The sequence below is a fragment of the Paramisgurnus dabryanus genome, chromosome 19, assembly GCF_030506205.2.
Source record: "Paramisgurnus dabryanus chromosome 19, PD_genome_1.1, whole genome shotgun sequence".
NCBI classification, from domain to species: Eukaryota; Metazoa; Chordata; class Actinopteri; order Cypriniformes; family Cobitidae; genus Paramisgurnus; species Paramisgurnus dabryanus.
In genome coordinates this window covers 11,371,700-11,397,894 of record NC_133355.1, presented here as the reverse complement: position 1 = coordinate 11,397,894, position 26,195 = coordinate 11,371,700, and the positions used below count along the sequence as shown (strand labels likewise).

General features: G+C 37.9%; 1 long non-coding RNA gene across 1 annotated transcript; it reads right to left on the bottom strand.

Annotated features, from left to right (window-relative positions):
* Positions 1-266: 266 nt before the first annotated feature.
* LOC135778532 (uncharacterized) lies at positions 267-26,195 on the bottom strand. The gene is made up of 3 exons (XR_010544578.1): positions 25,332-26,195; positions 22,281-22,351; positions 267-521 (listed from the first exon to the last, which is right to left on the bottom strand). It is a non-coding gene; the product is annotated as an uncharacterized lncRNA (long non-coding RNA).

Genomic DNA, 26,195 nt, shown 5'->3' with positions numbered 1-26,195 from the left:
GTGAATAAATAAATGACAATCAGGGGATAAAATGAAAAAGTGACGATGGGTTAAAAGGTGTAAAGAAAGACGGATTGGGAAGAACTGATGGAGAAAAAACAGCATGGGAGGAACAGATGAAACGAGAGAGATTTGCTGTCCTCCAGGTGCCTCTATGCGCATGATTTCATCTGAGGGCCATAATCAACCTCCTTAATGAAATACGTAATTAACATATTATAATTGTGGTAAGGATGGTTTTGACAGAAATCATTTTCCATATCTAATACTATGCTAATTGAATCTGTTCCTCACTCTCCGACATGACCCTCGCTGATTAAGTTTCATGGCAGATTTTTCCCCTGCCTGCCATCACGCTCGCATGCCTGTGTTTGTACCTGTGTGTGTGGTCAGATCCTGATGGATGGACGTTCTGCCGAAGATTCTGTCTCAGTCATGGCTGTCAGGATGAGGTGGGACAGACTGCAGCAGATGGCCGAGAGAGGCAGGCGATGGGAGAGTTCCTGCAGGTCTGCCCTCCTCTACGTGGGAGGTGGAGAGCGAGGGGAGGTGGAAGGAAGAAGAGAGAAAAGGATTTGGGTGAAGAGAAAGGAGGGGTGTTTTTGCTTTTGCTCGCCTTTAAATGAATACTTGCAGTGAGCATCAACCACAGGTTAATTCTGCTGGACACCAAAGGTGGAGCTACTGAGCTATGATGGCCATCATGCATAAAAAATGCAAACTGAAAACAAAACAAGTGGGAACAATGTACAGTAATACAAAAATGGTCTGTAGTTAAAAAACAAATGTTTGCATGTCTTGGTCATTTACTATTTTCAAAGTATAGATTTGAAATATTATAGATTATAATAGATTTAAATTATATACATACAGTGCTTATTATTAGACCACCACCTACTGTAAGATTTGTGCCACAGCTGCACTAAATTAACAGTATTGGTGACAACCAAAATCATTTTTTTTGTGTTTCTGTAATGTTTAATCCATCAGTACAGTGTGTAAGCTATTTAGTCAAAGTAGTGATTCTAATGCCTAAAATATAAGTATTGTTGTAGGCAGAAAAAATAGTAAGCACTTAATAGTTTTTTTCAGATGCCCTGTTACAGTTATTTATTGTAATTCTACTGTTATTTGTGGTCCTTAATAGACCTTTTGCGAGTAGACGTCACAGTTACGTCACTGCAAGCTGAGCGCGTTATGTGGTGGCAGAAAAACAGTGGAAATGAAGTGAAACGAACAAGATAACTCACTAGAAAATGCCTTGTTATGCTGTTGAGTGTCAAAATAGGAATACCAAATTTTTTTTTTTCATTTTTATAGAATACCACCGTTGAAGACACCATTTGAAGATAAACGTAAATGTTTATGGTTGCAATAAGCCCTTAAACGGACAGACCGTAGTAATAAAATCATCTGAAATTTTTGTAATAATTAGAATAGAAAATAATTAGAGAAGATGTCCGGTGTTCAGTCAAAGTCTGTTTCCTCTGTATAGCGTTTTCATCAAATTACGTTTATAATTTATTTAAAAAGATTAAAGACTAAATGAGTTATACTGATAAAGCAACAATATTACCATTTATGTTAGTCTGTTATTAGTTAACTATGCGAAGTGATATGGAACTGTAATGCGGTCAAGAGAGCTGCCTGAAACTATCTTCGCTGTGCGTTTCCCAGAAAATAATTGCACACCTCAGAACGTTCATCAGCCAATCAGATTCAAGCATTCAACAGACCTAAATAAATCTTAATAAAATCTTGCGAAATGTCCCCTTTAACAATTTCTAAAGAAAATGTGACTCGTCATGTTGTCAGGGTGATTCGGTTGCTAAGCTCTTTTGGTTGTTTTTAGCAGGTGCTTACTGGAAGTAGCAGGTTTTCGTTGGCTGGCCCATCCCCAAATCTCTGTAGTAATCAAATTTTTAAATATGGTTATGAAAATGCTTTGCCATTTTCACTTCCCACTAGCTAAAAATTGCAAGTCTGATGGCTTAAAAAAGTAATAGTGCACCTCTCCACAACAAGTCACATGCTTTGAGGCATCATTCATCTCATCAGGAGTGCCAGTTTGTGCAATGGAAATGTAAGGATCAGTGGTCCTGAGCCCTTTGCACCATTAAAAAATTACAAAGACCCTAATAATGGAAAATAGAGAGTTCACCTAAAGATATAAAATCTATCAGCATTTATTCACCCTTTTGTTTTTCAAAATCTGAATATGATTTTTTTATTCTGTGGAAAACAGTAATGTCTGGTTTTGTGTCCATACAATGAGTCAGTGGGGGCTGATGATGTTAAAAAATGTTTAAATATCTTCTTGTGGTCTGCAGAATAAAACTCTCACTGGTTTGGAATGACATTAAGGCGAGTAAATTATTTTAGCTAAACAATTCCTTCTAATCTAGTCAGATTCATTTGATTATATTAAGTACTATTTGGAGTTTGGCTCCAAAACCAGATAACTCCGTAAAAAAACACAACTAAATAAGCAGTGGTGCTAACACAAGTCAACCCTCTTTAACCTCTATGTATAACACTTTCGCTCTTTTTCTGCGCTCTCTCTCTCCCTCGTGTGCACTCTAAAGGTCAAGTGACGAGCGAGAAGTAGTGAAGGAGAAGTAAAGCGCAACAGCTGAGCGTGTGGAGAACAGCAGATGAGTGACAGCGCGTTTGCCACCGCATAATGAGGGCTGCTTTTCCCCCACACCGCCACTGCGTCCGTGCCCCCAGGTGCGCTCAGACCCTGTGACGCTTCACCTTAACTCCTATCAGACAGCACAAAGGAAGTTCCTCGGTGAGGTGTGGTCGTCCAGAGATGCCACTTATAATGTTGGCATCCCTCTGGGAACGCCTGAACGTCTCTTCCGGTCATTTGTACTGAGTAAATGAGACGCAGAACTGACAATGTGCGGATATACGTGCCCTGTTCTGACAAGAGGGTAAATCGCCAATGTCTTCTGTCGCACACTTAAAACGTTAGATGCATTATTTTTGTCTTGATTTAATTATGTTCGTCCTTGCTAATCGAGTCTACGAAACATCACTGTCCACATAAACATCCCTTGGCTATGTTTTCAAAGATTATTTTTCTCAACCGCTCTGCTCTGCCAATTTTACTTTTCGTAAGTAAATATGTAAAAAACCTCTCTCGCTCTCTTTCTCTCTGATCTTTTTCCGTATGAATGGAGTTTCTGCATTAGTGCAACCCACATGCACCCGTTCTCTTTGATTGACAGCTGTACATGGATACCGCATCAGTTGCCAATACCTGGAGACAGTGATGTCACAATGGCTCGGTCTCCCGGGAGACCCTGCTCTCTCGCTCTGTTTTCACACATGAAAGAAGCCATTTCAGGTGATAGGAAATAGGGTGGGATAAAAGGAAAACATTTGGACTCTATGGGATGCCTGAGGGTGCAGCTTTGATATCAAATGGATCCACAGACACAATTAAATCCTGCAATCTGAAATCAGCACAATAGTGCAGAATCAAAAATTGCTCTATCGGACAACTAGTCATTTTTTTCACCGTTTGATCAAACACACAACTTTTTATTATCTCATATAATCATGAGACCGTGAATTTAAAGGAAAGATTAAAAACTGAATGGGTTGCTTTTACTACGAATTACGGACACAAGTTTTTATTTATGTGAGCTATAAAGTTCCTCATACAAGTGTGCATTGGTTTATCATGTAGATGCACAGAGATAACTTTTAAATAAGATTTTGTTCTAGGGTCGTTTTACATAAACCAAAATCTTGATGTTAGAAACAAAACAAATAAAAGATTTTAGTTTTGCAAGTATTAATTGCATACTAAAATTTCCCAGAGCTTTGCATTGTCCAAAAATATAGATGCCTGAAGGTAAATGTGATTTCTCAGATGTTTCTTAGCTCAGGAGATTTGATAAAGTTCTCAGTTGTGTTTCAGTGAAGTATAAGCTTCACTGTATTAAAGTTTTAAAATTGTTATATGTCGAAGTTCAAATTGACGTAGAATGTATAGGTAAAATTTGGATAAATCTGATGAGAAATGTTATTGAAAATTTATTGACTTTTGTTGGCAGATTTGAGATATTGTTGAAATATCTTCTAAATCTCTGATGGAGATGTTTGTGACATTTTTGGGTCTTTTTCTCTGGAGAAATGTCTCATTTTAATCTATTGATGTCTAGAAGAAGTATTGAGATGTTAAAGGGATAGTTCACCCAAAAATTTAAATTTGTTGTTTATTTATCCACCCTCAGGCCATCCGATTTTTTGGTGACATTTTTTCAGTAGAACAATAAAGAAGATATTTAGCAGAAACCACAGTGCTCTGTGATTCATATAAGTTTCCCCAACTTTGAGAGTTTCAAAAGCAGATATATCTGATACAAAATAATCACCACAACATATTGACATCTCGTGAAGCCAATCAATTAGTTTTTGCAAGAAATGGAACGTTATTTACAATATTATTAGTGCAGACTGATCTCACGGAAAGTCGTGTTATAGTCACACAACATTTAATTACTTAATTTGTGTCCATGGCACAAAATTCAGCTTTTTTCGTATCTTGAGCACGAATGTCTTTTTCGTGACACTCGCACAAATTTCTATTAATAGTTTCTCGTGTCCATGGCACGACTTTCTTTTTCGTTTCATTTTATATATTGTTTTCTCATTGTTATTTTTTTCTATGCTTGAAAATTTGAGTTTACTCACTGCATTCGTGCATGAAAATTTAGTAATTCGAGACATTCACGCAGAAATTCGCGTCATGGAAAGGCGCATCTGCGACTCCGCTGAGACTCCGCTCGCTTCCTGTAATTACGTCACTACTACAGCAAGGTCCTGATTTGGTTAACGCTGCATAGAAATCTGCCAAAGTTCAGATTTTTCAACTCGTGCATTTCCCGCAGCAACGCAAAACACGCCATCCGCTCCGTGTGTTCCACGTGTTCCGAGTCATTCATGCTGCACCTTCCGCGTGTACTGCGCTGCAGGATGCCAATTCACGTCTTTGCATTAACTTAACATGTAAATCACTTGCAGTTGCCGCCTCTACCCTGTCTGGTTGTGAACCCTGCATAACTGCGTTTGAGGTGTCAAGTTACCGTCTACCGCATCTAGTTTGCCGCTTGAACATTTTGGGCTCTATTTTAACGATCTGAAACGCAAGTGCGAAGCGCAACGCGCAAGTGAGTTTGTGGGCGGATCTTGGGCGCTGTTGCTATTTTCCCGGCGTGAGAAATAACTCTTGCGCCGGGCGCAAATCAATAAGGGGTTGGTCTGAAGTAGGTTCATTATTCATAGGTGTGGTTTGGGCGTAACGTCAAATAAACCAATCAGAACGCTAGCCAACATTCCCTTTAAACGCAAGGGCGCAAGTTCCATGGCGGGTTGCTATTATTATGACGGATTTACCAGGCGCACGCCAGGAGCGGTTCACAGCCGAGGAGACCGACGTCCTTGTACGGGGGAATCCCACGCTTGCCAGCATAAATCGGGCACGCCGTGTAACGGGAGGTGGATCTGCCTCAGGACTTGACGCCAGCAGAGGACATCGCTGCGTCCACCCTCACCGCTGAAAGGGTTTGGGGGCTTTGAAATCGGACCCAAGAAACGCAAGCAAGGTCCAACCCCAAAGTACTCTTACAAATCAAGTTCATATACATTAAGGTTTCTTATGAAAACATTTTAACTATTATTTACATAAAATAAACGTAATACAGCCACACAACAAAGTTATGAAAATATTTTAATCGTTATTTGCATGAGAATAAATAAAAACTATCACCACAATGCTCACCACAATGATTCCCCTTATCTCTTGTATTAATATTTTTAAGTGTAACAATTTATGATTTGCAAAAATAACTGTTGCATCTGTGTAGATTAGATAAGCAAAGTGTGTGCGCGTTGTGCACGCTATACATTATGGTCAAGCATGCGCCCTTAAAATAGCATAATGAACCACGCGCAACGCGCCACTGACTTTAGACTAGTTTTTTTTGGTTAGTAGCGCAATTGTTTTTTGAAACTGCAAAATAGCATAAGAGATGGTTTGCGCCGCAACACGCCTCCTTTTTGCGCTGAACCGCCCAGGGAGCGCAAGTTCATTCCCTAGTTTGCTGACGTGCATCTGTGGAGGGAAAAACCCCGCTGTGCGCCGGCGCAAAATACGAATGATACATGCGTCACTGACAAAGTCAATTGCGCTGGGTGCAAGATAGGGCTCTTTGAGTTAACTCGCTTCATTCGCGAGTGAAAACCATACGTGAAATTCTTGTCATTGAGACATTCACGCGGAAATTCGCGTCATGGGAGGGGCTTCTGCGACTCTGCTCACTTTCTGTAATCACAACACTACTAGAGCAAGCTCCTGATTGGTTAAAGCGCCCATTTTTCCGCCAAAGTTCACATTTTCCTGCGGCAACGCTCAATTTGCGGCATTCGTGCGAACTAGATGTGCAAATGAGTCGGAATTGCGTCTACCACACTGCGCTAAACGCCATCAAACCCGTCTTCACATTGACTTAAAGGGATAGTAAGTAGGGTTTTAAATGTTTTATTAATCAAAATCAATGGCTTTATTCATAAATATGTCCTCGTTTGTGTCAAATGACCTCTGCCAATGATCTGACTTTTCTTTGTAAGCTTAGAATTTCTCCTCTTTACTTACATTGAACGGGTAAGTCCAAGGAGGCTTCCATGTCGTTTCGCCGTATTGATAAACTATAATAACAGAGAGGGACAAAAAGCACTAGCCTACCAACGCGTTTCCACAACGCGTTTTCATTCAGAACACGTGAACCAGCTACAATGGACAAAGGAGATCAGTGATTACATAACTGCTACTATAGTTGCAACACGCAATTGGAAAGGCGAGGCGCTAGAGAGCACTGTTCGTTTGAATGCAAAATACAATTTCACCTCTAGATGGGGGTAAATACTACTTACAGTCCCTTTAACATTGAAATCACTCACGCTTGACGCCTCTACCGCGGCTGGTCTGAACGCAGCATAAGAAGTGCATTTTACCCTCCTTACAAAATACTGGTATATGTACTTAAAGTGGGTTAGGTTCAGGGCAGGTAGTAATTACAGTTACACAGTGAGTACATAGTATGGACGTGTGGACTATATAATAAAGTGCTACGGATTCTTCTCTTTAACATGTGAGACTGAACCTCAGTAACATTTTATAATCAGTACTACAACATTTCTTAAGTTGATTTGTGGTTTTGTTTTTAAACGGGTATTAGCTGTATAATTGAGTTTATGAATATGCATACTTGATGTGTTCATCCATGTTAATTAACTTACAGCACATCACAAGAGAGCTGACTTACGAGGTAACAAAGAAATGTATTTAACAGTGAGATCTACCCCCGGAACAAACAAAGTCCCGGGCGTGTGCGTGTGTTAGAGAGAGAACATGTGTTGAAATGTTGCCTACAGCACTGTGAGCTGAATTTTATCAGCATGTCACCTGCGTGATTAGTAAGAGAGACAGAAATGAAGAGGAGGACAGGAATATATATTGAGAGACAGTTTATCGAAAACTCTGTCAGACGTAATCATAATCCATGCGCTACCATAACCACTGAAGAAGTGATGGTATCTCAGAATGGGACTGTAAGGTCATTGTCATGTGTCAATCTCTAATTTCCTTCCTCTTCTTCTGTTGCCTCTGGATGTCTTTATAATCTAAAGCAGACATGATATTAACCCAGCGCTCAGCGATTTGTATCTCCGACTGTTTGTCGCCCTTAGGCTGAGTAGAATGACTGAAGTTATCAAACAGTGCTGCCACCTCCTGAGGACCCCGCCCCCATCAAAACTCCCTGATCGCTTAGCAACGCAAACTATCTTTAGTTGGTCCTGTGTGGCTCAAATTTAAAAACTATTCTTAAAAATAAAGATGAAAAGGTTATTCGCCATGAACAGAACTATTTTGTTATGTGTTAAAAGCTTAACAAAGATGTGTAAATCCTTTATAAGAGTGTATGGGGAGAGAGCGATATGTGCGCTGTTTATGCGCTCTGAATGGCACACGTTTTTGCCACCTGTCGCGCCATGCATTTTTGCAGGAGCGCTCTGCGGGACTGAAGTAAAAAAAGCCAACTGTGATCAAAAAAGTGGGCAACGTCATTTGTCCAATCGAATGAGTACTTCCGGTGTGGTAACAGAAGTTTATAGTTGCTTGGAACAACCGGAGACTGCACATACTCGATAGCTGTGTCCCAATTCTAAGGCTGCGACCTTCTAAGGACGTATTGTAAGACCGATTGCATCACAGTTGAGTGACTTAAGGCTAGCAAGGCTGTCCCAATAAAAAAAAGGCTGTTCCAATTCGAAGGTTGCTTAAAATTAAGCCCCAAAATGCATCCTTATTTTTCCATGCTGTTGAGGATAAAAGAATAGATCCTTCACAGCCTAGGCAATCCCAAGATTCATTGCGTGTCTGTAAGGGTGGCCATTCGTGCCAGTTCCACCGGACACATCCCGTGCATGTTTTCGAGTGCGTTTTCCGGAAGTCACGCTGGTCGACCACATACATTAAGGTTTAATATTCGGGTTCAATTTCAGAAAAGCAACCGTTACATTTCAAGGTAAGAATGAAACTACAATGATTGTATGTCTTAAAAAATAAATCTTAATTTTTTAAATGTATTTTAACTGAAATGTGAGAACTTCGATGACGTATGTGGTAGAGCAACGCGACTTGAACCGAAAACATGTCGCGAAGGTTAGACCCTTTCATTTCAGTTCTCTTCGTGGACTTCGGAGGCTGCCACCTTTAAAGACAGAGTGCTCGCCTTTTGAGATCACGTGCAGCCCTGAATTAGGACACAGTTACTGTTCTCCTTCGTTTTTGTGAACCTCTCACGCTTGATCAAGGTCAAAGCAAGCATCCTCTTTTTAAAGTTTCTGCTAATATGGAAAATTAACTGCAAAAAAGCGCTCATGTTCAATATTTGATTGACAGCTGCATCAGTGTTTGCCTAGCAATAAAAAACCGCACTGCTCTTTTCTAAGGTCAATTAAATAAATGCAATAAAAATGCGCTCTTTGTGATCAGCACCTTAGGCACCTTATGTTTTAAAAAAAAGGATTTGTTGGTTTAACTTAAAAAAGTAAGTGTTTGTGCTGCCTTAAAATATTGAATTAATTCAACTTAACAATATTAGTTGACTCAACATTTTTATGAATATTTTTAAGTTAAATTAACAAAATTTTTAAAGCAGCGCAAACACTTTTTATGCTGAACCAACATGGTAATTTAACTTAAAAATATTCATAAAAATGTTGAGTCAACTAATATTGTTAAGTTGAATTAATTCAATATTTTAAGGCAGCACAAACACTTACTTTTTTAAGTTAAACCAACAAATGTATGTAGGATTGTGGCCAAAACTGGTATTGCAATAACAAAACTTGTGGCTAAAATTGGTACTGCAATCACCCAACTGGTGGCCACTACACAACATGACAATATAAACATCAGTTTTTAAATGACAATATCCTGGCCAGACTACTGTTGTCAGTGATATAAGTATTTGAAATGAAAATGATTGTCTAGTGACATATCAGGGACATTTTATGATTAATTGATATAAATTTCTTACATACTGTTCCTTTAATAATAATAATAATATGTTTAATTTCTATAACGCCTTTCCTATGCTTAAGGACGCTTTACAAAGACAGTTATAATACAGCAAACATTAACATAAACGATTGCAGTTGCTAACGCACATTAACATCTGTCAGAAACAGTGTATCATCAACCCGATCTCACAATTTGAATGGCTAGTATGAATTCATACAAAAGGGCATAATTAAAAAATCATGATATCCCACCCCAACTACACACCTAAACCAAAAATTTAAAAGGGTGAAAGCAAATCATATAAAAACTAGTGCTGGGCAAAGATTAATCGTGATTAATCGCATACAAAATAAAAGTGATTTTTGGCATAATATATGAGTTTGTGCTGCGTGTAATTATTATGTATAAATAAATACACACACACACACACACACACACACACACACACACACACACACACACACACACACACACACACACATTCATGTATGTATTTAAGAAACATTTACATGTTTATATATATTTATTTATATTTTTATATATTCTATATTAAATATAAATAAATAAAAATCTATATAAATAAAACAATTCTGAAATGAATATATGAATGTGTGTGTGGTTAAATATACATTAGACACAGTACACGCACATATATTATGCAAAAAATCATTTTTATTTTGTATGCGATTAATCACGATTAATCTTTGCCCAGCACTAATAAAAACATATGAATTTGGTTTAATTCATACAAATTATCAAAAAATACGTACGAATTGCCATGAGATTTTGTTGGGTTTAGTGACAGATTTTGACCATTTTTTTCTGACAGTGTAAAAGCAACATCTTAATAATGTCCTGTCCAACCAGAAGAGCCACACAAACTGGAGTTACAACAAAAACATGTAATTTAACATGTCACAATAATTTCTATTCAATTGTTTCAACAAAATACTTTAAAAAGTGATCGCTGCAAGTCTGGCAGCACTTTGATTTTACTGTAAAGCAGCAATTAAACTCTAGTTTTTAACTTTTTTTAAACAGTGTAGCATAACAGAGTTGTGTAGAGTGATTTAGAGTTGCATATAGGTGAGGAGAGAAATACAGAGCTGTGTGGAGAAATGTCGAGCGCTGCGATATAAAGGGGCTTTGTGATTGGTGTTCGGCAGCGCAGAAAGATGTAAAGCAGTGAAGGGTGTTGCGGAGTTGTTTAGAGCAGAGTAGGGCGGTGTAGATCAGTGTAGTTTAGCATGGTTTCTTTCTCTCACTATCTGGAGCACAGCGACAGACTGCCAGGCCCATGGGGCAGATTCTCTGGCAGGCATCCACACTGTGAGCATGCTGGAGGAAAGAATATCAAGCTCTTTGGTAAAACAGAAAAGCCCCTTTTTTTCTTGTTGTTTTGTTCTTATCTCGTTTTCCCTTAAACGCTTGCGCCATTATTTTGCAAAGTAATAAGATGGATGGATCTCCCTCATTGGAGCAATTTCCAAAATCAATTGTCTCTAATTATCATCCGTTCCTTTTTTGTTTTCTTCTTTAATCTTGCCTAACATCTTTCCTGCGCTCATTTGTTCTCTTTATCCGCTCATCTCTGTCTCCGATTTGTCTCTTTCTCTTTTAATGCTTTGTTAAGCTGTTAGTCTTCATCGCAGCCTTACAAACCCATCTCTGTTAACTCTCTTCTCTGCATTAAGCATGACCACTGACTGGGGTGGAAGTAATGTATTTTTATCTTTTTTTTCTGAAATCATAAGCAGATGGATTCAGGATGGCTGAAATTAGCCTCTCTCTCGTCTGTTGCTAAGTAACAGTTGACAGACAGGGGGTGACAGGCCAGTGATGGCAGCGTTTGATGGCAATATGTCTTTGGCTCAATGGCTTCAAGCTAACATTGAAACAGTGCCTCATTTAAATCAGAGAGAGAGAGAGAGAGAGAGAGGGAGAGAGAGAGAGAGAGAGAGAGAGAGAGAGAGGGTGAGTATGTGTGCAAGCAGATGAGCCAAACGTACCACACACATAGCCAAAATTTGTCACTCATGTCATATGTGAGAATACAATCATGTTGCCATAAGGACATCTGTTGTGTGCCAATGAAATATGCTGTTATAAAGGAAATAACCAATCAGAATATTGCCTTTCATCTTACATTAAATCACAGATTTTTGTGGCCATACTTTAAAAATGGTCACAATAGACCTTCAGGAACAACAATTAAAACAAATATATATTTTTTACATTACACTATACAATATACATTATTTGTAACCATGCCTATGAATAGTGACATAAATTTGTGAGTCTTTTACGTGACACTGACACGTTTTTCCGCCTGTTACGTGTCACACATTTCTGTTTACGTGTCATTGTCACGTATTTGTTACTCCTATTTTCAAACCATTGACGCTTCGGTTTAGACTTGGTGTTTACATTAGGATGTCACTTTAAGTATTAGTTTATTCCTTTTTTTTATGATTAAATTTTTTATATTTTATGATTTTTAAACTACCCAGTCTCACAAGGTTTCGTGATATAGTCACGTATTTTTTTTATTCTTTTTTCGTGATATTATCACAAATGTCCGAATTTTTTCGTGATCGTATAACGAATTCCTGTTTCCGATTATCACGTATTGGTTACTCAACTGCTTTTTTCTATTTTTAAACCATTGTCGCTTCGGTTTAGGGTTTGATTTGGTGCTTGCATTAGAATGTCACTTTATACATTGGTTTATACTATTTTTTCTGATTTATTTTTTTAATGTCGCCTGGCGTTAGGGTTAGAGTTGGGTTTGGGTAGGGATGTCATTTTATTTAAATCTAACCCTAAACCGAAGCGACAATGGTAAGAAAAGTGGATAAAACAGTTGAGTAACCAATACGTGATAATCACACGAAAACAGGAATTCATTATACGATCACGAAAAAACGCGGAAATTCGTGATAATATCACGAAAAAAGAATTAAAATTTTTTTTGACTATATGACCAAATTTCGTGAGACTGGGCTGTTTTTAAACCATTGTCGCCTGGCATTAGGGTTAGAGTTGGGTTTGGGTAAGGATGTCATTTTATGTAAATCTAACCCTAAACCGAAGCGTCATGTTCACGCAAAAAGGAGGAAAAACGTGTCAGTGTCACGAAAAAGACTCACAAAGTTACGTGACTATAGGTACGTAATTTCGTGATACTGGGTTGGAAATCCAGGCTATAGTCTTGTATGAAATTTGATTTTAGCCATTACTCTCCTATGATTTCAATGTTTGACATGACGTTACCTGAGAATTTCCTTTTATGGTTTAAAAACATTTTCAATCTTCAATTTTTTAAGTAATAAAAAATAAATAAAAAGCTAATATTTGTATATACAGTATAAGCGGCTTGACTGATATATTTTTGAAACCTCTATACATTTTGTATGGATTTATGCTTCAATGCAATGTTTCTTATATTCTGTAGTATGTATGCGTTATTCTGGCAATAAAAAAAGAAAAGAGAGAAAGAGCGAGCGAGCGGGCATACAGAAGAAAACAGAAGCTCAGGCGCAGTATTAGCTGGAGAAGGTTTATTATTTTCTGCAGCACTCAATCAAACATTGGCCCTATGAACAGAGAGTAATGCTAGCGAATCAACCTCAGGGCTTCTCTCTCTCTCTCTCTTTCTGTGTCTGTCTCTCTCTTCTTTATTCCTTACAGTGTGTGAGTGGTATCCATCTGTCAGCTGTCAGTGCCAGTGAGAGATATCCAGAGCTGTCACATCTTGTCAGCTCTCTGAGCTGAGGCCTTTTGCAGCTGCCTGGCCAACACACAGATACACACACATATACACACACACACAAACGCACACACTGTTGTCAGTGATGGCCAGCATGCAGTCGCACTAAATGGGGAAATGATGTGACTGCAAGAAAGAAAGCAGATAAAAACTATATAAAAAAAAAACATGAGACGAAAGGGAATGGCGAGAACAGACTAACTGTACGTGGGGATGATGAGAACTCTCTGGATGAGACACTGAGTTGGAGAACCTTCAAAGTGGCCATCGATGAAGTGTTAAAGCCAGAGATGAAAGGAACGAGAAGATAAATGACAAATATATAGCCTGCCGTTTTTCGGCACGCAATGGTCCTTTATTTCTCCTTCACGGTTCAGATTAATGTTCTTGATCATCTTTGGCTTTAGTCTGAATGGCTGTTAAACGGCTTGATGTAGCTATTTGGCTCCATCCCAACACTTAATATGATCTCTTTTTTTTTGTCATCAGCGCAGATCTTCATAAAATCGAAAGCAGAATTTTTTCTTCACCACCGTTGTTGATCAGGTGTGCTTGAGAGTCCGAAGACAAAAACGATCATTTTGCATTTTTGGAAAAGCGCCAGCGGAGTGTTGAGGTATCGGAGATGGAAATTCCCACCTGACTTCCTGTCATGATTTCACTCAAGAGGAAGCAGGAAGTCAGGTGTGGCCGTGGGAAACATATCTACAGCTACAGGCATAACGTGGAGTGCAGATTGATAGGTGAAGGACTTTCAAGGGTCAGAAGTTTAAATGTTGGTCTTCTCCCTGACACAACATAATGATCGGACGCACTGTGTAAGAGGATAGGCGAGCCTGCCTGTGTGAACGAAAGATAATTAAAGATTGAAAGATGGAGTTGATGTACATGTGAGTTTCGTGCCGCTTGATGGTTTTTGCATTTGCATCTGCAACCTCAGCAAGATTGTGATCCTGGCATTCAGGCACAGTACTGCAGGTGTATGTACTGTATGCATGTGTTACAGAGTGATGTGTGGTCCTGCTTGATATACAAGGATAAGGAAAGTTTTTTTTCTTCATTTATCCTTGCCAGAAATCACTATCCATTCTTATTGTTGAAAAAAGAAACTGTCATGCCATCACAATTTAATGGCAAAATACAGAACTATCTAACAAGGTGGCTAATTCGTATGAATTCATGTAATCTCTCGGAGCAGTCATGGCCTTATTCTGGTATGCACTTTTATTAGGGTTTATGTATGCATCTTATTAGGGTTTATGTAGACAGGGTTTATTTATACTGAAGCAAGAGAAATGTGTGACTGCGCACATTTTTGTTGCTTCACACACACACCAAGAACGATCTGAAGCCCACGCGATTCAGACACCTCAACTAAATGTAAAACACTCTCGATTTCACTCTTCAAAAAGATGTTCACCACCTTCAAAGCTTTCCGACCAAAGCGAAGCCGAGCACTCCAAAACACAGAAAACAAACAACTCGCTTATACATTCTCCTAATTCCTCACCGACGGGCCTCAATGTCTTTCTTCAGCAACAGACTGTTGGGGATCATGGCTTCAACGTTACGGTTTAAAGACTCCACCGTCTCTTCTCGTCGCTCCTTAACTATCGCTCTGATAAACGGCAGAGCAAATTCAAAGCAAAACAAACACGGATTCAATAAAAAATTTCGTGCAACTTAAGGAAAGCGTACGTTCGTGACAATATGTCGCCGGGGAGTTTGTTCAGTCGGTGCTGGCTCAGATAGACCCTGGCTGCTCTTTTTGAGCAGAGATGTGTATTTGCTTGATTATCATAAAAAAGGATGATATCTTCAGAAGTTAGTGGGGATATTAATTTAACTCGCTGTTGGATGACGTGTCTTTTCTAATAGAAAAGCGTCAAGGTTCTGGGCCTCTGTATTTAGGTTATGATCTCATAAAAAGTGAATAACTAAAGCACTGATTGATAAGATGTATTAACTTATTTACTGTTTTACTTTATTCCTGTAGTGAATATCGTGCTATAAAACAGGTCATTTTGGTCATCAAGAAAATGCATCTTGTTTTAACTCTTTCACCGCAACTTATACAACCCGAAAAGTAGCGCCTCACGTGAAAGAGAAAGAACTCTGTGTATGTTTTAAAGATCGCTCTGCATCTAATCTCTATCAAAAGTCCTTCGCAAAAATGGAATTATCTCAGCTTTTTGCTCAAAATTGGGTGTTTTTGAAGAAACCTACCCATGTTTGAGAGGTGATTACAAGAGAACTAATGAAGGTAGGATGAAACGTTTTTTTTTTTTTTTTTGAAAGCAGAGGGTCTGTTCTTTCATCTGATATATTGTTTGTTTATATATATTTAAAGAAGAACATTTTCTGGAAGGCATTAAACTTTGTGAAAATCCTGAAAAATGCTGGCGCTGGCTGGCAACTTTTTTTTTAAAATGCTGGCGGGGAAAGAGTTAAGAATGTTTAGATATTTCTACTGAAAACAAGACAAAAATACAAAGTCATTTTTTGCAGTTTACTTAGAAAAGTCGATTGCAACTTCCAGTTCACTGGGACTTCAACATGTTTCTGTTGAGTTCAAGCATTTGGCGCAGCAAAAATAGGCTTTGAGCCGAAATTCAGATGCATCTGGGACTCTACTGCTTGCGTTTGTTGTCTTATGTACACTCTCTCGCTTATTTGTTTGTTTATATTTATGTATTTGGCAGATACTTTATTTAAAGTGATTTACAGTGCATTTAAAGTGTATTTAATCTGTGTGTTCTTTGGAATCGAATCCATGACCTTTGCACTACTAAAATTGTGTTTTGAATAAACATTTTTATTACATGGTTTATTTTTGAAAGACTGGTGTGCCAGCTAACACTAAGTTAACACAGTTTATTGCAGTATCAGAAGTATTTTGGCAGATTTGATGGTTACCATGGTAGACTGTAAGGATTTCTGTGGGCCTGTTTTTATCTTTTGTAAATGGAAAAATAAAATAATGTTTGCAAGATTTCCAAAATTTGTTGGCAACATGAATTACATCCTCTCACTTTATAAAGATTATAAATCCCACATTTTTATAGCTCTATTGTATATTTATTTTACTTCACGACACACTTTTACAACTCTCGATCGAACTTCACACGAAACAAAAGAACAACAAACATGACCCGTTATCAGTTTTTCACAATCCCATACCTGTCTGAAAGCAAATGCTCAGACAAGAAAGAGACGCTCACAAAAGACTAAAGGAGGGAGCGCCGCAGGAAAGTTGCAGACGAAATCTTTTTTGTTTGTTTGCGAGTGTAAACGCAGTTGTGATGAAAAATTGATGCTCCCATCCAAACTGTCTTGTAAGTCGTCTTCGTTCTTTCAGGCTTTCCATCTGTAGCACCTGAGGAAGAGGACGGGAACGCCTGGCTGTCAGGAGAGATGAGCTCGCGTACTCTGCGGCAGCCTGTCAAACGCGACATGTCCTCTTCAAGAGCAAACTTCACATACTTTTCTATCTTTGTCTCCATCTCAATCTCTCTCTTTTGTTCTTCTCTTCACTCCTACTCACAGTCTAGGGTGGTTAACTTTAGCAGGCTTGTGCGTCATAGCGTATGGAAAAAAATAGGAATTCATCATTTGTTTATATTAGTGATTTAGTCTAGTAAATTTGTAACCTATACCAAAAAACGGTAGGCTACCTCTTCAACCCAGTATCACGAAATTACGAACCTATAGTCACGTAAATTTGAATTTATTGAAAGGATAGCCCCTTGAGATGTAGCATCTCATTTTCAAGGGGGTCCCAAAAACATAAACAAATAATTTTTATAAATAAATAAATTTGTGATTCTTTTCCGCGACACTGACAGGTTTTTCTGTGTTTTCCGTGAACATACACTGTAAAAAATCCCTAGAAATTACAGTGTTACTGGCAGCTGTTTGCTGGTAACTTACCGTAAATTTTAATTGATGTTATTTACTGGCAACATTTTGTTCAAAGTTAAATGAACATTAAACATTTACAAGTCTTTGTCTTTACAGAGTAAAACTAAAATAACAGCATCCAGCAAAGCATTCTGGGAAACAAAATCTGAAGCAAAAAACAGAAAAAGTTTGATGATGATTTTTGGTTCCCAGAATGCTTTTCATGAGGCTTTTATCGTAGTTTTATTCTGTAAAGATAAAGACTTGTTAATATTTAAAATGTATTTAACTTTGAACAAACTCTTGCCAGTAAAAAACATAAATTTAAATCTACGGTAAGTTACCTGCAACCAGCTTCAAGTAACACTGTAATTTCTACGGAATTACAGTGCACTGAAAAAAATTAGCTGGAATTATGCAGCTGGTTGCCAGTAACTTACTGTAGAAAATAAAGACCGAGAAAAATTTCATGTTTATTTAACTTTGAACAAACTGTTGCCAGTAAATAACATGAGTGTAAAATCTACAGTAAGTTACTGGCAGCTAGTTGCCAGTAATACCCAGTAATACTTTAATTTCCACAGAAATTTAAAGTGATGCAAAGTTTACTAATGTCAGTCAGCCTATATATATATAAATAATAAAACTATACTTTGATAAATAAAGTGCAAAAAGATACAAACAGTTCTATGATGAACATGGCAGCGAAACAAGAAAGACTCAATAGACTGTCTTTGACATCTCCCTGTTTTCATTGTTTCTTTGTTTGCGCTCGCTGTTATATTACTGCAGACTATCATTTGCAAAATGTTGTCTGGCATTTCTGCTTTTCTCTATTGGCTTTGCATGCTTGGCTAGCTGCGCTTGAACCTCTCAGCAAAAGAGACCCAGGCCTTTTTTAATAAGGTCCCTCATGAGAAATCTTCCTCATCTGAGCAGGAGCATGTCTAGAGGGCAGTTAAAGAAGAGAAATAGAAGAGGTAACAGAAATAAAAAGAGGACGAGATATAGACAGAAAGGAGGAGAGAATGATGAGGGGAACAGGAAGAACGTGATGCGTGATTGAGTTCGTGCATTCTGGCTCGGCGAGAGGTGAAAGCTCCTCTATCAGGGGACAGGAAAAGGCGTTCGGAGTGTGACATGTTTGTCACGACGGGCGACACTGGCATCTGTCACGCAACCTCTGGCAACGTTTGCAATAACCGCGCACATTCCAGAGAGTACGAGACAAAAAGAGACTCTGAGAGCGAGGGAGGGAGTTCACAGGTGTGGTACTGTCGTGATGTGAAAGGGCTACATAATATGGACGCAGGTTCAAGTGGTGTCCCAAATCAATTTTTCCTTTTTTTATCCAATAATTACTTTTGTTCTATACTATAAAAAGAATTGGGTAATGAAATAAACAATCTACAAAACACAAAAACTAAGTGGCTTTAAAAAATGGCATCTGCAAATTGCATTCGATATAATTTTTTATTGTAATGTAGTGTAAATATTTATGTGTGCCCAAGAGCATTGGCACTTCAAAATAAAATAAAGATCAGAACATCCACTGGTGTTGGGATACATTTACAGCTTGTCACCTTCTTTCCATTCCATGTATTTACTCTTCCATGTAGTTCCCGTATAGGACAGATGAATAAAAATGATCTTTCCTAAATCATGACTGTGAGAGGGGGAGGTGTGCTGCTGTCAGGAGGGAGACGTGGAGCGTCGGTCAGTATATCAGGGAGTTTTAATTAACAGCTCAGTGATGAGGACTGAAACAGCCCTCGTACCATTTACCACTCTACAGGACTGGACAAAACCAAACTCACTGGCGGGGGTGATCAGGTTGGTGAGTGTTAGGAATGTGCCATTATGTACAGTACTTTATTTTATCTTTTTATTTGAGTGCTTTAAAACATTTTGTAAAAGTGTTGGGTGTTGTAAAACATTTTTTTTAATAATATTTAATATTTTTTTAATATATATTGTTTAATAATAATACAAATAACTAAAATTGCTGAATTGAATTAACATTTAAACATTATATATATATATATATATATAATGTTTAATAATAATATAAATAATAATATAAATAACTAAAATTAATTAATTTAATAAAACATTTAATGTAAAAATTTATTAAAAAAAGAGGTTTGAAGCCTACAGTAAATGTTTTCAATTGCATAAAACAAACTACATACTTTATATGTGTGTAGTATACTTTCATACTTTATTTTGACACATTTTTTGTTTTAACTTTTTGTAATGTTTGACATAGGGTAATAGGGTTTGAATGGTATAACCCAAACCAGGTTGTAAACCTAATATAAATCTTTTTAATACTGCATTTTTTTGTATAAAATAAACTATACTGCTAACTGGTTTAAAAACTAAATAAACCCACCTCCTCCCTCCTCTCTCTCTCTCTGATGAACGGCTCCACTGAACCATCTATAAAAGACTGGCACTGAAATCAGCGGCATTTGCATACGGTAATTATTCTGCGAATCAGGCTACCTTTATTACTACCCCAGAAATCTACTGTCAGCAGACACACATACATCACTGCGCGGGAGACATACGTGTATATCTACATTTCGGCATGGGCCGGCGCGCATGGAGAGAAGACACGCATACATATGCACACTTGCACCACTTTGTATTATATTACATTTGTTTATTTATTTATTTATTGCTATATTAGTCAAACCACTGGAATTATTGCATACCTGAAGAGAATCTTTAAATACTTTATTTGTCTTATCCCAAGCTCCTTATTCCACAATAAGCAATAAGATATTAGGCCATGCTATATTGTTAAATGGACAGTAAGTAGGGTTTTAAGTGTTTTATTAATCATAATCAAATGTCTTTATTCATAAATATGTCCTCGTTGGTGTCAAATGACCTCTGCCAATGATCTGACTTTTCTTTGTAAGCTTAGAATTTCTTCTCTTTAATTAAATTTAACGGGTAAGTCAAAGGAGGCTTCCATGTCGTAAAATATAATAGCAGAGAGGGACAAAAAGCACTAGCCTACCAATGCGTTTCCACAACGTGTTTTCATTCAGAACACGTGAACCAGATGAAACGGACAAGGAGATCAGTGAGTACATAACGGCTACCGTAGTTGCAACACGCATCTGGAAAGGGGAGGCGTTAGAGAGCACAGCTCGTTTGAATGCAAAATACAATTTCACCACTAGATGGGGGTAAATCCTACTTATTGTCCCTTTAATACAGTCACGGCAAAAGGATGTGACACACATCAAAATCATATTACTTTATTAAAGGAAAACACCACCTTTTTCAATATTTTACTTTGTTCTTACCTTAACTTAGATGAATTAATACATACCTATCTTTATTTAATGCTTGCACTTAATCTTTGTACAGCGCGTCGTGAATGTGTTAGCATTTAGCCTAGCCCCATTCATTCATTAGGATCCAAACAAGGATGAATTTAGAAGCCACCAAACACTTCCATGTTTTCCCTATTTAAAGACTGTTACATGAGTATTTACACGAGTAAGTATGGTTGCACAAAATAAAACGAGGCGATTTTTAAACAGATAAAAAAATGAGAACTATATTGTATGGCGGAAGAGCACTTAGTTTGCAGCACTACGACCTCATTTTTATCAGCTTAAAATATCACCACGTGTTATTTTTGCCAGCATACTTACCCGTGTAACTACTCATGAAACAGTCTTTAAATAGGGAAAACATGAAAGTGTTTGGTGGCTTCTAAATTCATTCCTGTTTGGATCCTAAGGAATGAATGGGGCTAGGCTAAATGCTAACACAGTCACAACACGCTGTACAAAGATTAAGTGCAAGCATTAAATAAAGATAGGTATGCATTAAGTCATCTAAGTTGAGGTAAGAACATAGTAAAATATTGAAAAAGGTGGTGTTTTCCTTTAATAAAGTAATATGATTTTGATGTGTGTCACATCCTTTTGCCGTGACTGTATTAAAGGGACAATAAGTGCACATATTGAAAAATGAGGTACAGTATGTATTAATTCGTCTAAGTTACTTATTCATTTAGCTGATGCTTTTTTGTAAGTTGAGGTAAAAACATAGTAAAATATTGAAAAACTGTGGTGTTTTCCTTTAAAAACCAGTTTATGCTTTGAAAAAGTTGCTGCACATATAAATAATGAATCATTTTCAAAGTGTTATTCCTCTGTTGTCCCTGACAGTAAATTAAAGCTAATATTTGGCCTCTACAAGACTTTGTATTGACCAATCAGCATTCCGGAATGGAGATACATATCTTATACACAATGTATGGCAGTAAATGAAATAGTTGACTGTCAAACAAATGTTTAATTATAAACTGTGTTAAAACACAGCAGTCAATGTCTGTGCATTTATGTGCATCCAACGTATACGTTTTATCAGTATGCGTTTTCCCTGGGAATGAAACCCATGACCCTTTCCCCTGCTAACACTGCTTTACCATCTGAGCTACAGGAAGACTTCAATCAAAGAAATATTAGACACATATATACATACACATAGAAAAGGATGTAGTTGCCAGACTAATAGTGTTTGCCGTGTGTGCCCTGGAGACGGTCTGATCATTTACTGACAACATCATTATCTAGAGCTTATTGATCCTGTCATACTGCTGGGAACAATAGCACACACACACAGTCACTGCCTTGCTTTAATTAATAATTAAAGCGACACTGTTCATTTCAGAAATTGTCAGCAAACATCTTGCTCATGATTTTATTATCATCAGCGTTAACACAATCGTTACAGACAGTCGAAGTGAGAGGACACAATGTGATGTATTTTGCAATGACTTTTACAGATATTGCCAGATCAGTCAATATCAGCAAACCTTCAGCCATCGACATTGTTTGTCTATAAACAGGTAAATATTAGTAGTATTTACTGAAGGTGAGCTTCCTTTTTTTATTCGAAGCCATTTCATTTGCAATGTACCAATCAAAATGAAATATAAAAACAGACGTGAACATGCACACGTATTCCACTCACATCTGCATTGAATCCTATTCGGCTTTAGCGATTTCCACTTGAGTACGTCGCAAACTTGCTTGACTTTTTGTCTATGAAACACAAAATGAGTTATTATTGTGGTTTCCTATAACACAAATGCATGCTAAAGCCTAGTTGTCACCAAACCAACATGGCACTAACAGACCTCATGCGCATTTTCATGGCTCGCACTTCACCACACAAGTCAGGACTGCCAATAGCGCCCCCTTAAACTAAGTAAGCGCATGACACCCCTAAAGACTCCCACAGACTCTCTTGTTGATTCTTTGTACCATCAAATCTGTTTCAATCTCTCTCTCTCCCTCTGTTTATTTTTCATCCGTCCTTTTGTTCATTTGCTTTCTCTCTATTTGCATTCTTCTCCCCTTTTATTCTTTTTGCAAACCCTTTTCTTGTTGGATTTCTCTCACTAAATGGGAGAGAGGAGAGCTCATGGCCTATATAGAAATCCCAGTGGGAGTGTATGAATCGCAGATCCTCTCTTAGTAGCTGTTTTGTCATGTTTTATATCATTCAACTATTAAAAGGCAACTCGGTTTACTAAAGACTCGGGGTCCCATAAGAACGTCGTTCTGAGTGTACTGCAAACACAGTTGTTTGCCTTCAGAACATGATTCTCTCCCCGATTTCCCCTTATTTGCGCAAGTTGCAGTCACGGTCTTAGTCTCGCTTTCTGATTTACTCGTTCGCTCTTTAAAGTGAGGTGCTGAGATAAAATGTAATTGAAGAGCACTGGACCTACAGTAGATGAGGAGATTTGGCTCTGGAGAAAGAGATCATTTGAAACGCTGTATTTATAATGGTGGAATTACCTCGTGCAACTGTTGTATTGTAACTGAGTTTTGTACTGGTTGCTATTTTGGCAGGATATCCCAAAGATCTTTTTAATTTTTCAGTTGTTTCTACAATTAACAGCGTGATTGAAAAGGAGAGCAAACAGAAACTATTGCTAGTTGTCCTACATGTATCTTAGACATTTCTCTTGAGAAAAGACCCAGAAATCTCCCATATTTTTCTATTAGAGATTCAGACAAAATCTCAACGTCAAAAACTGTGTTCAGATTTGCAAAGTCTGAGATTTGCAGAGTCTTAAAAAGTGAAGGTTGGTCTTTTATAGCTAAATAGACATTCGCTGTCTTATGTTGCGTAAGACCTGCAGAAACCCTTTAGGTTGTAAGCTAATATTTCATAATAATTGTCCACAGACTTATACTGCAAAAACATTTATGTTGTCAGTTTTGCTGTATTCTTTTGTATTGGATTTTGACGTCAGATCAACGTTGGATTCAACATTTTGACGTCAGATTGACGTTGGATCCTGACGTCAAATCAACGTTGGGTCTTGACATCGGATCAACGTCTGATTTTGACGTCAATACCCAGTTTTGAGCAGATGTCAAGATGAATTAAGACTATTTAATATCTGCAGAAACCCTTTAGGTTGTAAACTAATATTTCATCATAAATTTCCACAGATTTATACTGCAAAAACATTTAGGTTGTCAGATTGCTGTATCCACTTTTGTTGGATTTTGACGTCCGATCAACGTTGGATTTTGACGTCCGATCAACATTGGATGTTGAAGCCTGATCATATGGATCATGAACTCGGATCAACGTTGGACGTCCAGCAAACGTTGGATTTTGACGTCGGATCAACGTTGGATCCTGACGTTAAATCAACGCAGGATCCTGATGTCAAATCAAGGTTGGATTTTGACATCGGATCAACGTTGGATTCAACATTTTGATGTTAGATCAACGTTGAATCCTAACGTCAAATCAACGTTGGATTTTGACGTTGGATCAATGTTGGGTCTTGACCTCAGATCAACGTCTGATTTTGACGTCCAGCAAACGTTGGCTCTAGCTCAGGCCTGCTGTATTCATTTTTGTTGGATTTTGACATTAGATCGACATTGGATCCTGACGTCAAATCAAGGTTGGATTTTGACATCGGATCAACGTTGGATCCTGGTGTCGGTTTAATGTTGTATTCAACATTTTGACCTTAGATCAACGTTGAATCCTTACGTCAAAACAACGTTGGATTTTGACGTTGGATCAACATTGGGTCTTGACATCAGATCAACGTCTGATTTTGACGTCCAGCAAACGTTGGCTCTAGCTCAGGCCTGCTGTATTCATTTTTGTTGGATTTTGACATCAGATTGACATTGGATCCTGACGTCAAATCAAGGTTGGATTTTGACATCGGATCAACGTTGGATCCTGGCATCGGTTTAACGTTGGATTCAACATTTTGACGTTAGATCAACGTTGAATCCTGAGGTCAAATCAACGTTGGATTTTGACGTTGGATCAACGTTGGGTCTTGACATCAGATCAACGTCTGATTTTGACGTCAAGCAAACGTTGGCTCTAGCTCAGGCCTGCTGCGTACACACCAAAAGCGAATTTAACTATTTGCGCAAGTAGATGACATACAAAGTCAATGCAAAGATGAGAATAGACATGAATTTGCATGGGGTGATGTGAATGACATGAATTGGGCAGCATGATAGGCGCGAACATGGGCTTTTTGCCTCAAACGCATCTTGCACAAGCTAAAAATATTCGACTCAAGTGGAAAATTTGTGTGACATGATGTTAAAAACTGCAAGTAATCTAGAGCGAGGAACGCGGTGCTCTGCTATTGATGTGTTCACGGTATTAGGCCTTTACATATCATCTTTTCCTCAAAAGAAATCCTTAAGAGATAAAAATTCATGCAAAGTCAACTGTTTTTTTTATCTATTTTTATGAGAAATATTTAAAATTAAATTTACAGTAAATCTCTTTTTAATTTCCTTTGTTAAAAGACACGAAACTCTCAAAGAGACTATTCAAATAAATCAGGTCTATATTTGCTATGTATTTAATATTATAACTTTTGTGAAAGAAACAATTGAGATAGGCCTCATTTCTGATTCATATTGGCTTATTTTCACCTACAGTAGAAATGCAGTAGGGTGCTTTTTGTGTAAGTCTATGGATCAGTTCTGTCTCAGTGATTCAGCATGGATTTACCTGAACTGGTGGTCCTGACCTCCCTCCTCAATATTCAAGAGAATTTACCTAAGGACACAGCAAAACAGACCGAAAGCTGAGATGCAAACCAATCAATACGTCAGTCCAAAGCAGCTTTGATTGATTTTCCACTAAAATGTAAGAAAACGCACAATAGAATAAAAACAAGGGGGCATTCACAGAACCTCATGTATCCTCCAAATCCACATACAGTGACATTCTGTAGAGGCTAAACAGAAAACTGAGAAAATCTTACAAGACTCTCAGAGTCCGTCCACAAAGGGGATATGTTTAGTAATATCCATCCAAATTTTGTATCATATCAGCATTTTGTCCGGATAAACCCGCGTTTTGGGAGCCTGAAACCGAAATTTTTCGGAAACAACACTCTTGCGGTTTCGTCTGTACAGCCAATCTGTATACTTTGTGAAACGATTATGTCATCACCCCACATCTCCCAACAACAACATCAAGAGCGGACTACATTCGTGCTGCAAAAGGTGGTGAGACTATGAGCTTTACTAAAGCAAAATCTTCTAGAAGAAGGGATACAGCTACGGCAAAAATGAGCGGTGTTTTTCCTAATCCTACCCTCTAACCCTAAACCCAAAATCTCACGTGATTTAGGCCTTAGCTGTATCATACCTAGCCAGAACCGCTGTTTTACATCCTAATCTTACCTCCAAACCTAACCCTAAATCCAACATCTCATGAGATTTGGCTGTAGCTGTATCCCCTCTAGCCAGAACACAACAAGCATGCACCAAATCTTCATCTCCATTTATAGTGTATCTCTGTGGCAGAATTACAGTGCCACATACTGGTCTGGCATGTATACTACATTGATTTTAGTCCGTTTCAGTG